Here is a 17764-nt window from a genome sequence, read left to right on the forward strand (position 1 = left end):
GGAAACGTTCCTTAGGAGAGCGGAGCAGACAACATAAGCCCCAGTGTTCTGGAGGGCCCGTGGTTGCAGTCACATTTCTACGGCATTAATCAATTTGTCCTGTGATGGACAGGAGTCCCGTTCCCACGCTGAGTTTTGTTTGCTGGGGAAAGACTTAGAATGTAAAGAGAAGCCCCAGCCCTGCACAAAAACTCAGCAAACTCTTCCTCTGTGTGAAACGCAAGCAGGCGGGGAGGTGTGCTGGCCTTGGAGGAGCCTCTGTTGCCTTTGCCCAAAGAGCACCCAGACCTGGAATACAAGAAGCACCCTGCGGGGTGTCACTGGCTGCTGTGAGTGCCATGTTGGCTGTGATCAAGCATGATGGCCTTCTATTCAAAGACTCGTTATTTTTGTCCAGTCTGACCCCAGAGGTCTGAGCAGGCAGACGGGTGGGGGTGGGGTTCTGACCACAAACTGTGAGTCGGAGCCCTGGGGTTTTTCGGCTTGGGTGGATGGTAGGTCATGGGAGACCATCTTGGACGATGCATGCTTTGTTCTTGTCCCAAGTTAGAGCCGAGTATGTGTGGCTTGGAGCCCCAAAATGCAGGAGGTTTGCCCTGACATGTGATCTTACCCTCTAGACTCTGCCCCTCAGCCCTCCTTTGATAGTTCAGGACTTAGCAGGCAGAAGAAACCCACTTGCACATTCCGAAGTTGGGACCATATGCTGCTTTGCATTTCGAAGCAGACTTTTAATAGCTGTCTCCTGTTACCTAGCTAAAAGTAGCTGCACGCCGCTCGCCATCCACTTTCACACCTCTTCTCCCTTTCTCCTGGACTACTCCTTCTGTGCGCCCTCAACTACAGACCCTCACTGGGTCTGAGCATCCAAAGGCATCCCTTGGCTTTTCTGGTTCATGAATGCAGGTGTGATGTCAGCCTGACCGCCCGCTCTGCCTACATTCCCTCCTCAATCAGCCCCTCCAGCCCTCCTCTTTCCCCACCTGTGAGCGATGGGTCCCTGGACCAGCTCCAAAGCATTTTCTTTCATCCCTTGATTGGAGTTTTATTTTTAAGAAGAAAGCCAAGCACATTTTTAACAGCCGCAAGCAGATGGAGCGAGCTCTTCTGAGGCAACGTGGAGGTAATAAAACAGAGCGGGCTGATGGGCCCTCGCTAATGAGGGGCCCTGGGGCTCCCCACCCGCTCTCACCACCCTGCAGTCTGCCTTGGCTGGGTGGGAGGCAGTAACCCCGGACAGAATTTTCCTGCCTTTTTCTGTCCTTAAACAAGTGACCAAAGTCTGCACCTTTCCTGTCCCCAAGCCTTGCCACCTCGTCTGGAACATATTTCATGCCTTGGGCTTCATGGTAATTCTTTCTTCTTGGTGACCCTCACTGTAGGTGCCTGCCTCCAGCCCCTGTGGTGCACACGCACACACACGCACATGGAGTAACATAGCTTGTTTCTCCATCATTAAGTCATTTCCTTTGAACCATAATCCTTTCCTTCCTGCCCTCCAGCCCATCTTCTGGAGTAGACTCTCAGTTGTCTCTACTGTGAGCCTGCAGCAGTCTCTGCCCCGAGAGTAGGATCAGAACTGGCCCTCCAGGACGGATGCTTCAGGCATCCTCACTCTGCCCCCAGCCTGGCCGTGGGGACCAATCCCCAGTCATGCTGGCTTTCCTCATCTGCTCTCATGTGTGTCACTGCTTGATGGCCTTCCCTGCCCCTTGGTGTCGCCTTTTATACTAACGCCCCTTCCCTTCCCCCAGGCAGAGGGAGACACTGCTTCCCCTGGGACAGTCCCAGGAAACGTCCCCACGTGGCCTGATCACCTTATGGGATGATGCTCACTCAAGTTCCCTCCCTGCCCCTAAGCCTCTATGCAGGGCTTGCCTCTGTGCTCCGTGAATGTCCGTGGGCTGCAACAGAAAAGAGCATGCTGATCTGAGCAAGCGGGATGAGTGACCACGGTGCCAAGGGCATCACGTCCGGCATGTCCATCTATCACCACAGCAACCTTGGGTGTGGGCTTGTATTGTAACTGTTTTAGGGAGGAGTAAACCAAAGCTCCAAGAGGTTGGATAACCTGCCTGAGTTCCCACGGGCCTCTGTGCCAAGCATCCTGCAGGCAGTGGGAGAGGGCGAGGTGGGGGGGCAACCTTCAAGGCTGGGGCTGAGGAGCTGGGTTGGGTGGGAGAAGCCATGAGAAACTGTGTTTGGCTTAACAGTGGCTCATGGCAGCAGCGAGAGGTATCGGAGGAGGAAGACGCTCAGGCTGGAGCCACTGCCAGTCTGGAGGAGCCTGGGGAGGGGATCCAGAGGGTTTCAGTGGTGGGCGAGGGAGGAAGAGGCATCTGGATGGCAGGGGGTTGAATGGATGGGTCCCATGACCAGAGAGAGGGGAAACAGGAGACAAGCCTGCATGGGGTCAATACCGTGGCGGGGGAGGGGGGATGCTGTGAGCTTTGAGGGATCCCCTGGTCCTCTTGATGGAGTGCTTGGATGGAGGCAACTGGAGCTGTAATTTGCATCTGGCTTCTGGGCCATCAGCACGTCTAGGGTTGTGAGAAGTGGGTCAGGCGTCTAGGTCACAGCAGCATGTGGGGAGGGGCAGGAAGCAAGGAGGCGGATGGAGCAGGGGGCCGAGATGGGGCTGCCTCAGCTGAGCTGCCAGGGCCCTCTGTGGAAGGGTTGCAAAGGGTGCCCCCCTCCCCGCAGAGTCAGCTATCGCCCCCATGTCTGCTCCTCGGCCCTTTCTGGGGGCAGGGGTTGTGCATCTTCTCTCTGCATCCCCCCACCCTCACCATACTGGTGCCCAGGGCAACCCAGGTGCCCTTACTGCCCCTCTCTGGATGACTGAGCACCCTGGACCCCACCTTCAGAGACACATGCTTCCCCAAGAGCCCCTCTCTAATACCGAATGGCTGGGAGGGTGGGGCATCTTTCCTTTTCTCTGAACCAGGGGGAGGCAAACGTCTTCTGCAAAGGGCCAGGTTGTAATTGATTTTGTTTGCTGTCCAGTCTCTGTCCCAACACCTAGGAGAGCAAAAGCCACCCTAGACAATGTGGACAGGAACAAGGGGACTCTGTTTCAATAAAGCTTTATTTAGAAAATCAGGCGGTGGGCTGACGGGTGGGGTCCCATGAGTGGTAGTTTGTGGTGGTTGTGCTGGGTAGTAACCAAACTCTCCAGGACCAACAAGGTCGGGGGAGGGTTCTGGGGGGGGGGGGAGGGGAAGGGGCAGTTCTTAGAGCAGGGCGCCCCTCCCCCCACCGTGGGGTTCCCAGTCCAGGGCTCTGTGCGCCCGACAACAAACATTGGCTTCTGCATGGACTTGCCCTATTTCCTCCCTCCCAGGTCCTGCTGGGAACCGAGCATGAACCTGTGTCCTCGCTTCTCCTCCATGAAGAAAGCCATCCTCAGTTATGGCAGGCAGTGAGAACAGACTTAAGTCCATAATTCAGTAAATTTGCAGTGAGCGCCCTGTGAGTGGAGCCTGTGCTGGGCGCTGGTGCTGCCCCTCCGCATTTGCTGAGGGACTTTCTTGGGCTTTAGGCTTGGACCCCAAACTTGATAATGCCGTCAGTGGCTCTCACATTGCCTTCCTTCAGTTTCTAATCAAAGGCATGCAGCTCCTGCTCCTTCTCCTCCAGAGCCCTCCCCTCACCATCCCCCACCACCCCAGAGCCTTAAGCTTGTTATTGGCCAGATCTGCCTGGCAGGTGGGACTTCCTGGGTGGCTTAGTGGTAAAGAACCTGCCTGCCAATGCAGGACACATAAGAGACCTGGGTTCGATCCCTGGGTTGGGAAGATCCCCTGGAGGAGGGCATGGCAAGCCATTCCAGGATCCTTGCATGGAGAATCTCATGGACAGAGGAGCCTGGAGGGCTTCAGTCGGGTCGAAAATAGTTGGACACAACTGAAGCAACTTAGTGACACGACTGAAGTGACTTAGCAGCAGCAGCAGAAGCCACTTAGCACACATGAGCTCCTGGCAGGTGATTCTTGTGCTGGGAGTGAAGGGCCCCTCCTGGGCCATCACCAAAATCCCTTCCCTGTTGACCCTCACGAGGGAGACAAAACATCCTTCCCCTCATCAATGTGATTACAGCTCACTCCAGGTGGCCCCTGGGAAATGCAAGACAAATAGTGTTGGCCACTTGGGAAGCGTCACCCACTGACCCCCTGCACGATAGGCATGAAGTTGGACGAGGAGAAACTGGAGCTCGTGGTGTGAAATAGTTGGCACAAGGCAAGAGCCAGGGGTGGGATCTGAGACCAGATCCAGGAAGTCCAAGTGCACTGCTCTCTGCCGTTGGCCCCACCCACGCAGGATGACCAGCCTCTCGGGAGCAGAAATGGGCCAGGTGACCCTTCAGGTGGGATGGTGTATGTGTGTGTACGGCAGGGAGTGGGGATAAAAAAATTCAGGGCAAGAGGCCGCGGTAGGCAGGCCTGGAGGGTCAGCTGCAGGTGCCCAGGGAGCATCTCAGGGTCACTTGGGGCTCCCAGGAGCTGGGAGGAGGGTCATCAACAGTGGGGAGCCACGTAGGGGAGGAAAGGGGGTGTCCAGCTCCTTGGCCTCTCTCCTCTGCCATCTAACCTGGGCCTGAAAAGCGTGGGCTCTGTGCCAAGCCCTGATCTTGGCACATACTCTTCACGCTGCCCTGGAGGAGTTTATTACGATTGTGTTAAAAGGAGGCTGAGAAATCACAGCAAAGATGGGAAACTTTGTTTTCATGCAGAATGGGAGGGGCATATGGAAACAGAAATGCGAAACAAAGGCTGATTGATTTTGTGTTAACCGTGGACGTGGGGAAATGGGATGCAGGCGGTGTGTGGGTCACGTGGGGTGTGGGTGAGCAGGAGGACTCTCAGGAGCCAGTTCAACACCAGTGGGGGCCATGGGGCACCTCTAAGGCCCACGCCTCTGGGAGAGGGTTCCCCGTGGGAACTGGGCTCCTTGCTCCTTTTGTTTTGATGTGGACCACTTTTTAAAACATCTTTATTGAATTTGTTACAATATTGCTTCTGTTTTTATGTTTTGGCTTTTTGGCTGTATGTGGGATCTTACCTCCCTGTCCAGGGATAGAACCTGCACTTTGTGCACTGAAAGGCGAAGTCTTAACCACCCTGTCCTGGGCTTGGCAGCACATCAGCCAGGCAGGTGCTTGTGTGCAGGTGCTTGTGTTCAGGTGCTTGACAGGTGCTTGACCTAGTGCATATATGCACACTCAGTCACGTCCGACTCTTTGAGACCCAGTGGATTGCAGCCTACCAAGCTCCTCTGTCCATGGAATTTTCCAGGCAAGAATAATGCAGTGGGTTGCTGTGACCTCCTCCAGGGGATCTTCCCAACCTAGGGATTGAACTCGAGTCTCTCATGTCTCTTGCATTGGCAGGTGGGTTCTTTACCAGCAGAACCACCAGGGAAGCCTCTTAACCACTGGACAGCCAGGCAAGTCACTCCTTGCTCCTCTTGAGCTCCTTGAGGCTGGAAATTGTCCCTCTGAGGTCTGTATGCTGGTGACCAGGGTGTCGGGAGTAGAGGGTTCTGGGTGGAGTGGACTGGAGGGCAGAGCAGGGGGACGGGACACTTGAGAACAAATGGTCTTGGCTTGGTCCTCCCATGTGCTCTCATTAGGATGGTGACCAGCAGCCCAGGCATTTTAGACACTTTACATACATGATCATCTCATGGGGTGCTAGTTACTATTTCTGATTTATAGACTAAGAAGCTGATCCGTAGAAAAGTTAAGCAATTCACCAGAGTCAAAGAGGCAGTGAGTGGAGTCAGGCTGGGGGCTGGTGGCTACACAGACCAGCTGGACCCACCTCCTCCAACTGTGACCTCCCAGGGGACACGGCTCACCTGGCTTGGTGTCCAGCTCCTATTGGGTGCCGCTTGAATGTTTGCCAACTTTGGGAGAGCCAGCAGGACCATAAGTGTTCTCTACTGTCATTATTGATCTTTATAGAAGAAGAGGCATCGTGCTTCCGATCCCAGTCACTGCCTCCAAACAGGTCTGTGGAGTTCAAAGCCATCAAGGGTGCTTAGCAGGTTCCTGGACATGCCATTTACAGTCTCATAAGATGCCTTGGGGCTGCTGAAACTCTCAGGCTGCCTGACTCTGCAGCTCTGACCCAACCTCCTTGATTTTCCGTTTGCAAGCCTTTGCTTGGGCTGTAGGAGCTTGGTGGGTGTTTCTGGTTGAACTTTGCAGACCAATATCAGGCACATCTGAAGTGTGGCAGGGAGGGAGGGACTTGGGCCATCTCTAGGAGCCCACCTCTTCTGTCCCAGGGCAGTGGTGCCCACATACAGAGGGGGTCTGTGACCACCACCCCTTGGTCCTTGCTGAGCAGGCGTTGTTAATGCCAGGTGATGAAAGGAGAAGGGTTAGGCTTTGGGGCAAGTTGGGAATGAATGGGCTTCTGTTCTCTACCCTGACCACAGGTGTTGGACGCAAATAGACAGCTCACTTTCCTCCTGTAAACACACCTCGTGCAGGTAGATGCTTGTCTGCTCACCTCTTGCGTGGGAGAGATGCCCTTCTCATGCCCTGGCCTCTCTGTTGCCTAAAGGACACTGCAGCCTTGAAGCAGCTCCTTGTGTTCCTTCCAGAGGGGATGAAATAAGCCATCAGCAGGGCTTTACCAGCTCCTGGCAAGGCCCCTGGGAAGGCAGGTCCCAGTTGTGCAATACCCAGGCACAGCTGGTGTTTCTTCCAGACGCCTCTGGGCCTCAGTTGTATTCTTCCTCTCTCCCCACCCTTCTCCACACAGTTATGGATTTTGCAAGATGCGTACAACACATGTCCAGGGATCCGTCTCTCCCAGGCCATTTAAATCCATCAGCCCCGTGTTTCTTTTGCTCTTCGATGTTGATGGGTTTCAACAACTCTGTATGACAAAGCTGCAAGATGAAAGTAACAGGTTATTAACAGTACTCATGTGGCCGCCCCTGGGGGCAAACAAGCACCTCTGTTTTCCCAGAGTGGGAACAGATGGAGCCACATAACCTCAGGACAGGCCTGGGAAGCTTTTTTTTTTTTTTTTTGTTAATAGAAGACAATATCTTTGTTTGTAATGAAGGGAAGGTGTGGGGGAAGCTTAGTGTTCTCAGGACAATTCCTACAACAAGAACTAAAGGGAAAATCTTGAGATTTCCCTGAGATCTATTGATCTTCAGAAGCCTTCTTACACATGGACCTTTCCTAGCTATCGTGGGTGTGTGTGATGGACCAGTGACTCCTCTGAAAGTGCCTGCTGAGGTGATGGTGGAGTGATGCCCAGTGATGGCTGCAACCCTAGGCTTCCAGGGACCCTCTGAAACGCCAGCATGAGGGCTTTGCTCCTTTGAATTGTGGAAGATGTTTTACGGCAAATACCGTACACTTGGTGCCAATCAACAACTAACTAGTTGAGCTCCAGCTTGTGGCAGAGACGTGTGGAAAAGGCGTTGTGTCCATGGATTAGAAATACAGGACGGGCCTGGGAGAGTGATGTAATTGGCACCTTCAGAATTTTTGGAAAAGGTTTTGCTAAGGGGACCCAAGCTCGAGGGGCTATTCATTTCCCATCTCCTGTGGCAACCATTCACGATCCAGATTCCAGAATCTCTCTCCTCTGAACCCTCGCCTGGTGGCAGAATTGGCTGTGTTTCCATCACAACCTGTGTCCTTTCTTCCTGGGAACCCCCTGGATGACTTCTTCTGGCTTCCTGTTGGATGTGGCTCTGCACCTGGTCCTGAGCTGGGAGGTGTGGGTGGGATGACACTCCTCTCCAGGCCCCCATAGGCCCATTCCCTTCTAGGGGATGGGGAAGATGCCAAGGGCCTGAGGTCTTGAATGGCAATGAGTAGGGCCTTGGGCTTCGAATGAGTGAGAAATCAACTTCCATTGGGTTCAGCCCCTGAGGTTTGGGGAACTGCTTGTTTCAGCAGCTAGCATCACTTAGCCTAACTAAAATAGACTGACTGGACCTTCCATGCCCCAGCAAACTTACATTTCCCATGGCCCTTGGGTCTTGCTTTCCAGGATCAGCCGACTATGTGAGTTTCAGCCCCCCTTCACTGTAGTGGTATTACATTTCCAGCACTGACTGTGTAGATCACAATAAACTGTGGAACATTCTGAAAGAGATGGGAATACCAGACCACCTGACCTGCCTCTTGAGAAACCTATATGCAGGTCAGGAAGCAACATTTAGAACTGGAGATGGAACAACAGACTGGTTCCAAATAGGAAAAAGAGTACATCAAGGCTGTATATTGTCACCCTGCTTATTTAACTCATATGCAGAGTACATAATGAGAAATGCTGGGCTGGAAGAAGCACAAGCTGGAATCAAGTTTACTGGGAGAAATATTAATAACCTCAGATATGCAAATGACACCACCCTTATGGCAGAAAGTGAAGAAGAACTAAAAAGCCTCTTGATGAAAGTGAAAGAGGAGAGTGAAAAAGTTGGTTTAAAGCTCAATATTCAGAAAACTAAGATCATGGCATCTGGTCCCATCACTTCATGGCAAACAGATGGGGAAACAGTGGAAACAGTGGCTGACTTTATTTTTGGGGGCTCCTAAATCACTGCAGATGGTGATTGCAGCCATGAAATTAAAAGACGCTTACTCCTTGGAAGGAAAGTAATGACCAACCTAGAAGGCAATGGCACCCCACTCCAGTACTCTTGCCTGGAAAATCCCATAGATGGAGAAGCCTGATGGGCTGCAGTCCATGGGGTCACTAAGAGTTGGACACAACTGAGTGACTTCACTTTCACTTCTCATTTTCACGCATTGGAGAAGGAAATGGCAACCCACTCCAGTGTTCTTGCCTGGAGAATCCCAGGGACGGGGGAGCCTGGTGGGCTACTGTCTATGGGGTCGCACAGAGTCGGACACGACTGAAGCGACTTAGCAGCAGCAGGAGACAGCATATTAAAAAACCGAGACATTACTTTGTCAACAAGGCCTCTCTAGTTAAGGCTATGGTTTTTCCAGTAGTTGTGTATGGGTCTGAGAGTTGGACTATAAAGAAAGCTGAGCACCGAAGAATTGATGCTTTTGAAGTGTGGTGTTGGAGAAGACTCTTGAGAGTCCCTTGGACTACAAGGAGATCCAACCAGTCCATCCTAAAGGAGATCAGTCCTGGGTGTTCATTGGAAGGACTGATGTTGAAGCTGAAACTCCAATGCTTTGGCCACCTGATGCAAAGAGCTGACTCATTTGAAAAAACCCTGATGCTGGGAAAGGTTGAAGGCAGGAGGAGAAGGGGACAACAGAGGATGAGATGGCTGGATGGCATCACTGACTCAATGGACATGAGTTTGGGTAAATTCTGGGAGTTAGTGATGGACAGGGAGGCCTGGCGTGCTGTGGTTCATAGGGTTGCAAAGAGTTGGATACGACTGAGCAACTGAACTGAACTGAACCCCCATCTTAAAGGATAGCATATCTTTTCCTTTCGAATTTATCCTCACCTGCCTGTCCCCTCCCTCCCAACCCCATCTACCTCCAGTTCCTTGTCAGCTCTACCCTTCAAAGACTTTCTCTCCCCTACAGTTTGCATCTTTTTCTGTCACTGGCTTCTTGCCTGTGAATTTATTCAGGTAGTTCCTATCTTAAAATAATGTCTCCATCCATCTTGTTACTCATGCAGCTCCTTACTCTCGGCATCAGAATTATCTCTTCCTCACTCTCTCCTCCTCTTTTCACTCCTCAGCAGCATGGGACCTGGTCAGCAGCCAGCTCAGAGGCCCCTTGGCTGCGACATTTGCTGATGTCCTCACAGTTCCCATGCCTCAGCTCTTCTGGGCCCTTGGTCCTCTGGCCAGACCTTCCCTCTTGAGCTTCGCTGGCCTTTATCACTCTGCTTCCTGGAACTCTGATCACTCCATCTCCACCACTGGCCAGTCCCCATGCAGGGATGGCAGGAAAGGTACAGCGTCTGGCCTCTTTCTTCCTTCCTTCATGGTCTCTGTATTCCTGACTCTTTTAGCTGCAGCTGCCAGCTTCACACAAAATGAAACAACCTAAATGTCCATGAATGGACAGATGAATGGATTAAGAAGATGTGGTGTATATATATATATATATACACACACACACACACACACACACACACACACACACAATGGAATACTACTCAGCCATAAAAAGGAAGAAAATAATGCCCTTTGCAGCAACATGCATGGGACCTAGAGATTATTGTATTAAGTCAGAGAAGGACAAATATATGATATTACTTATATGTGGGATCTAAAAAATGATACACATGAACTTATTTACAAAGCAGAAATATATCCATAGACACAGAAAGCAAACTTAGGGTCATCAAAGGGGAAAGGGGGTAGGGACGGATAAATTAGGAGGCTGGGATTAACGTATACATACTTCTATATACAAAATGGATAAACAAGAAGGACCTACTGTATAAATCAACTACAATTCAATAATAATAATAATAATAAATGATGACGTCTTGGTCCTGAGCTTACTTCAGGGCACCCTCTGCCCCACCTGTGGGCCTCTCCCAGGACCACTGAACACACATATGGTGGAACTCGGCCTGCGGCTGCTGCCTGACCTGCACTGCTGCTCTGACCCCTGCCACAGCAACATTCACCTTGTCCTCTGCCCCCTAGCTATGCTCTTGTACTCTTGCCCCCACAAGTCTGCTATTTTTGGGGGGGTGCCGGGGGTGACAGGTCAAAGTCAGCAGCTGCCCACTCACCCTCCATCATGTTGATAGAGCCTCATCTGTGGGTCCAGCCCTGGTGTCTTTGCTTAATGGAGATTTTCATAGCAGCCAATCTACTGCCGTCCTTTCGCTCACCTCCCACCTACCCCATCTCTTTCCTGCCATCCAGCCCCTGGATCTGGCCATGTGTGAGGTGCTCCTGGACACGGTGCCCAGAGCTGGGAAAGTGTGGTCATGGGCTGGGGCAGACCTGGATCACTATGCTTTCCCTGCCACTCAGAAACTGTTGACTTTGGCAATGATTTAATCTTTCTGAGATTTTGTGTATAAAGTGGTGATAATACCTGCTTTGACAGAGTTGTTGTGAAGATTGACTGAGGCAGGTTCAGGAAGCCCTAGGGCACACAGCAGGTGGTTATCGACCCCTTGCTTCTCCTAGGGAAGAACTGGGCTCTGTCCATCCTCAGGTCAGCTGTGGTTTCTACTCCAGAGCCTGCGGATCTGATGAACGACTTCAAAGCACGAAACCATATTTTCATCTCTCATATTTAAGCTTTTCTATTTCTAGAACATTTACAGTGAACCCTTCCTCTAGACCTGGTCTTACTCACTGGGAGGAAATGAGGCCCCTGAACAATCACTTCATGGCTGCAGAGGTGGAGGCTAGGGGAGCCTTGCTGAGGGGCCCTGCGGTCTCCAGGAACCTGCTGGTGTTGGGAACGCTGCCCGGGGCCACATCGGGGCCATGATACCTCAGGAAGAAGGGTGGCTGCCAGGGTGGTGTCCAGGCTCAGGACTCGGGAAGGGAAATCCTCTCAACTTTTAGGTCTCTGTAAGGAAACTGAATCACACAGCTGCCTGAGGCCTGAAAGGTGTCCTTAAGAGATACCAGCAGGCCAGTGCCAACCGGTGGTTAGAAGTCAGTCATTATCGTGTTGTTCCTGACTCTTTGCGACCCCATGAACTGTAGCCTGCGAGGCTCCTCTGTCCATGGGATTCCCCAGGCAAGAATATTGGAGTGGGTTGCCATGCTTTCTCACTCTTCAGACTCACCCCCAACTCAGAGCCTGTTACAGACGACAGGGCACCTTGGCAGCCAAGGGACAGTGCTGCAGCAGGGGGATCGCTGAAATGAGAGACTTTATAAACCACTTGTTTTTAAGGGGAAAAGGCTGCAAACAGGCAGCAGCACAGATGAATTCACTTGATATGACTCAGGGCCCAAGGTTGTCTACACCTGGCTTAATATTAATAACTGCTTAAAAAAAACCTTCTATATTTCGTGTCACATGCAGCTATGTTCCGGCCATCCCCTTGTCAATCATCATGCCTGTGAAGGCAAAGAGCTGTGGGGCAGGCTGTGCTTGTGGGGAGAGCCCGCCCCCCTGTTGTCATCCTCACCTGAAGCCTCTGGAACGTTCCACAGCAGCACAGAGGGAAATGATACCTGAGTACTTTTTTCACATGAGCTCTTTAGAAAAACGCTTTACAAACAGTGTATTAGAGTAGTGGGTGTGGTTAATGTTACATCAGCGGCAAGTCTGAGCACAGACCTCTGTCATGGTTTTGGGTCTTGCTTTTGATTTTTCTCTGAGGACAAGGTGAAGTAGGGGATTCATGTTAAATTCCCTGGAAATGAGTTCGTCCAGGTAGGTGTAGTCACAGAACCCCGATGGTGAATTTCTTCCTTCGGACGCCCTGGGGACCCACCACAAGGCACAGCTGGGATGTGAGGGGGTGGGGGGCCCTCGAGTAACAGGGGAGACCCATGAGAATCCCCCAAGGCTGAGAGGCACCCTGATGCTCTATCATGGGAGCCTATGAACTTTGGGTCTGTAGCTGGATACTCAGCTGCCCACAGAAGCTTGCTTTGGGGTGAGGGGTGAGAGGCAGATGGGGACAGTGACGGGGGCTAATGCAAGGCCTGCGCTTGCCCAGGGAGCAGGGTCCGTGCAGGGCATGGACTGAGGGCTGTCAAGCCAGGGCTGTGTGCAGGATGGGGCAGCAGGGGGCTCTGCAAGCAACTCCCTGGGCCCCCTCTCAGCTCCCACACCAAGGGCACTGAGCCTGCTAACCTGCTCAAAAATGGAGACACAGATGCTATCCCCCAAGGCAGGCACGAGGACCCAGTGTCCCCGAAGGCATGGCCTCAAGCACAGAGCAAGATTTGTTTTACTGTCACAATGACAGCCCAAGCCTCGCCTACTAGGAGCCTCTAGACAGGGGAGGGGGCGGGGGAAGGTGGCTGTGCAGACCGGTATGGAGAAGCGCTTGAGCACTTGACCTTGAGGCTGAGCTGGACCAACTAATTGGACTTTATCAAATGCAGAAGGATATGCCAGGTAGAGGGACCCAACAAAAGGATGTGGTCTCTGGGGTCTGAACGGGTGGGTTTTCAGATCCACAGGCCTCTCATCGTGGCTGGATGCCAGGTCATGTTGGTCACCAACATCATGAGGGGCAAGGCTGGCCTGCAGGCTACTGGCCACACAAGACAGATGTTGTCTTCAAAGCAGCGGGGTCTGGGGGAGACTTTGAAGCACACAGACTGATGCACTGTGAATCTACTTCCTTGATTGAGTTTTTCATGCTTAGCCAATATGTGCAAAGCCCAGAAAATCAATACCCTTCTTTGAGGATAAGACCTCCTGAGTAGGAGGAGGGTGTTTGTTGTTTCTTTTTATTTTTGTGGTGGTTGTTACAGAAAATTTCGAACAAAGAGAAGGATATGTGGGTCTGTCACCCGCTCCAATGGCCTCCAACTTGGATGTGAGTTTTCAAGCATAAACCTTGCCATTAAAGGTGCATCTTAGGAAGCTGACCCACAGCACCTAGGGGCCCCCTGCAAGGAGCTGAGCTGGAGAGAGGAGAGGTGGCTGGCCTTGCAGCCTTGTCAGGTGAGGGATGGGAGAACCCAAACCAAGGCAGAGGGTAAGGCAGAGAGCCGGGAGCTGGGAGAGGTTTTGAAGCAAAACTAATAGAATTTGGTGGCCAACCAAGCGTGAGAATAAGGAGGAAGGTTAATGGTGTGACTCTGTGACCTGTGGGTGAGCATTGGGGCAGGAAAGGGCCAAAGTCCAACCACAGTCCGTGAGACCCCATTTTGCCTCACAGGTTGCTTCTTCCTCCTTATCCTCCACACGCTGTCTCAGCTTGTGTATGTTTGTCTCTCTTGTATTTGTTTTATGTTTCCAACATGAAACTCTTTGAAGGAAGGTGACATTTCCACGTCAAGTATAGACCCTCAAAAATGTGTGTGGCTGATTTGGTGACTGATGGTAAGGTTCATGGATGATTGTGCCGTTATATACCAGGCTTAAAAAAACAAAAAGCCAAGCTGATTTCAGAGGTGGCTAGAACAAAGCAATTTCTTAGAACAGTATGGGGACCATCAGGGCGGTGCCAACCCAGTGGGTCTGGGGCAATTTGGGGCACAACTGGTGTGATCTTAGCTATTAGTGTTTCTTGTCTTTCAATGTGAAACCAAAAGGGCCTCCTTCACCCTTTGCTTCTTGAGAGATATGGTGAGGAAAATCCACGCGGCAAAGCTAAAGGCGTGCACCACACTTGGTTAGAAGCTGTGGTTCTTGGGGAATTCCCTGGCAGCCCAGTGGTTAGGATTCCACTGCAGGGGGGCATGGGTTCTATCCCTGGTTGGGGAACTAAGATCGTGCATGCCTTGTGGCGTGCCCAATAAATAAATAAATATTTTTAAAAAGAATAAGCTGTGATTTTCACCTGGCTTCTCTTGATCTGAGGGGTGGGACCCCCTGAGCAGCCCTTCCTACCACCTTTGCACAAATACATTCTCTGTGTGCGTGTCCGGGACACACACATGGACACACACCTACTGCTTCTTCTCAGGTCAGGCTCTTCCAGGCTGCTTCTTGCTCTGTCACCCGGGTAACCCTGGCAGTTGCCAGACTTGTTGCTGTTTGCAAGCCTACCCACTGGTGATTACCCAGACTGGGCCACCCTGTTACTGCTGGCTTCAGGCCAGCGGGATCGCTCAGCTACAGTCACTCCCCAGATGTTCATGTCTGCCTGAAATCCCAGGGCAGGAAGGGCCCCTAGGAGGTCCTCTGGCCCTCCTCCTGACTCAAGGCAAGACCAGACCACAGTCAAACTGACCCAGACAGCTGGGGAACAGGCCTGCTGGTAAAACCTACGAAGTCCTCCTCTGGGTAACTGGCTCTGACAGTTAGGAATCTCTTCCATCAACAAACAGCTGACGTCCAGGGCGATTTGGATGCTCACCTCTGGAGCATCTGCTGGTGGGTTTGAAATTCTAGGTTTGCCATTCTGCCCCCTAGGGAAGAAAGAGTGGGCAATTCAGGGTGTGGATTCAGTGTTGGGGGTTTTGCCACCTGTCAGGGAGCTGTCTGACACTCTGGGTGCAGCCTCAGCGCTGAAGTGCCCCAACTTTACTGGTGGATGGTGAGTTTGGTCCATAATTCTAATGAAGCTTCAGCAGGAAAGAGATGAGGGCAGACCAAGTGGGTTGAATCCCGTTAGAACATGCATTGGTTCATTCACTCGTTCAGCAAATTCATGTTGGCCCCACACTTCTGCACTCTGCAGGAGGAATTAGAACCAGGGGACCCCCAGGTTCCCAGGGCTGGCTGAGGGCGGTGCCTGCCCGGGGCTGCAGGCCTCTGGGGCTTCTCTGGAGATGGGAGGTATGTTTTGTATATATTTGCAAAGCCTTACGTGTGTGCTCCAGGCTCTCTGGAGGGATTCAATGAAGTATTGGAAAGAGCTGCTCCCTGGGCTGCTGGCCTTTCTTCCACATGTCACTCACACGGTGGGATCCAGGCCCGTGCCATACCCACCAGGGCCTGTTGCGCAGCAGGCACTCAGTGAAGCCGCATCAGTGGTTCTTGGAGCTACACACTGCCCCCACCACTAGCCCTTGGGAGCCCATCATGAGCTGGGTTGTGTTCCCATGGTCCCCAAATTCATGTGTGTGAGTCCTAATCCCTAGTATCTTAAAACTTGGCTGTATTTGGAGATGGAGTCTCAAAAAGAGATAATGAAGGTAAAAGAAGATCATCAGATCCAATGCAACTGGTTTCCTTTTTTTTTTTTTAATTAAAACTTTTTTTTTTTTTCCCTGAGCTGTACATGTTGCAGGATCTTAGTTCGTTGACCATATATTAAACCTGGGCCCCTGCAGCAGAAATGTGGAATCCTAACCACTGGACCACCAGGGAAGTCCCTGACTGAGGTCCTTACAAGAAGAGGAGATCAAGACACAGGCACCCAGAAGGAGGACCATGTGGAAACACTGGGAGGAGACGATTGTCTCCAAGGTAAGGAGAGAACCAGCCTCAGAGGGAACTTAATCGTGGACGTCCAGCTTTCAGAAGTTCGATACAATGTGTTTCTGCTGTTGAAGCCCCCATTTGGGGGTACTTTGTCCTGGCAGCCCCAGCAAATGTACACCTTTGTGGGGAAGAGGGGCTGTGCTCCATCTTGAGGTCTGTGGTTCCTCCAAACTCCAGGTAGGGAACCCTGGGCCAGTTCCTTAACTTGCCCAGCCTAGGTTTCCGCGTCTGCAAAATGCGACTAGTGATGGGTTTGGAACTGATGAGACAGGCACCCAGGTGAGGCTCAGCCTGATCTGGGGCAGGAGCCCACCAGCCTGGGCGGAGGCTGGCTCTGGGTCCTATGTCTGGTGGGCAGGTGCTATTGAGGCCGCACATGTAAAAAGTCCTCAATATATTGGATTGGCCAAAAGGTTTGTTTGTGGTTTTCTGTAACATCTTACGGAAGCACCTGAATGAACTTTTTGGCCAACTCAATATAAACTGTCTGTGTTCGTAGTAGAACCTGGGATAGGAGCGGACTCCACTGGGTGGCAGGTTTCTCTGACTTGAGAACATGAATGGCGTGGAAAGTGCCTGCCTGGGGAACTATGAGTTACAGAGTGCTGCCGGCTACAGCGAAGTTGAAATGCTGGGTTGTGAGTGACTGCCCGAGGAAATACAGAGGCTGCATGTTGGTCCTGGGGCCTGTGGTTCTTTATGTCAATGTACTTCTGCATCAGCCTCCATCTGACCTGGTTGGGGTGGCAGGAGGGTCTGCCTGGCTTGAGCCTGGTGAGGGATTGCATGGGAGCCAGAGCCTAGGACCAAGCTGTCCAGGAAGGGGGCAGGGCCAGCTCGAGCTCTCCAGGGCTGAGCTCCTGGTGCAGAGAGCTACCCCCAAGTGGAACATCTGTGTTTAGCTCTGCATGGCTGCAGAAGCCAGCTCGTCCTATGTCAATACCCCAAGAGCATCATGGGGCCCAGGCATGTCCCTTCCTGGGGTGGGTACCACTTCCTCTTTTACTTGGAACTTGTCTCTCAGAGTGAAGTTGTCTTTGAGTCTTTCTGACCTTTCTCTGCTCCTAGAACTATGACCTCCTTGAGGGCCATTGCAATCCTAAAAGTCACTCTGTGAGACGCTGAGTCTGGGAGGTCTCTGGGGTGGAGTGGCTGGTGATGGTCATTCTGGAACCCTTCTCTGGGTGGCTCTGGGGACCTTCTCTGAACCCCTTAATTGTATTTTAATATCTATCTATCCGCTTTCACACAGCAGTTACTAAAACATCATTAATTAGGTTACACACACACCCTGCGTAACCATGATAGAAAACGCCAAATTCCAGTTGACAAGAAGCCAGCAGCCCAACCTTTCTTTTAGCTGAACAGAGAGACCCATTATGTTGGAATTTTATTTTCTTATGGTTTGGAACCATTACATCAGCGTTGATGTAATAACATGGTTAACTTCAGAGGTGTATTTATTTTGGTTTGGAGTTCAGATAGCTTAGCCGTTAGCCTGGGATTGAGCAAAACCCGAACAAAGCCACTCAAGCTTGAAATGAGCCATTTTGCCGACCTCCTTCTCCCCTCCCCAGATAAACACACTTCAGATGTATTTTCATCTCGTGGCAAAGGTGGTGACCTCGGAGCTGATGGATTTTGGGGACCATGTTCCTTTTTATCTAATGCGATTGGCCAATGCGTTGTTGACTGGCTGGGTGCTGAGAGGCTAAGCAAGCCCCAAACCAGAAAAGATTCAGGAAT

Source organism: Bos indicus x Bos taurus, chromosome 2, assembly GCF_003369695.1.
Source record: "Bos indicus x Bos taurus breed Angus x Brahman F1 hybrid chromosome 2, Bos_hybrid_MaternalHap_v2.0, whole genome shotgun sequence".
In the NCBI taxonomy this organism is placed as follows: domain Eukaryota; kingdom Metazoa; phylum Chordata; class Mammalia; order Artiodactyla; family Bovidae; genus Bos; species Bos indicus x Bos taurus.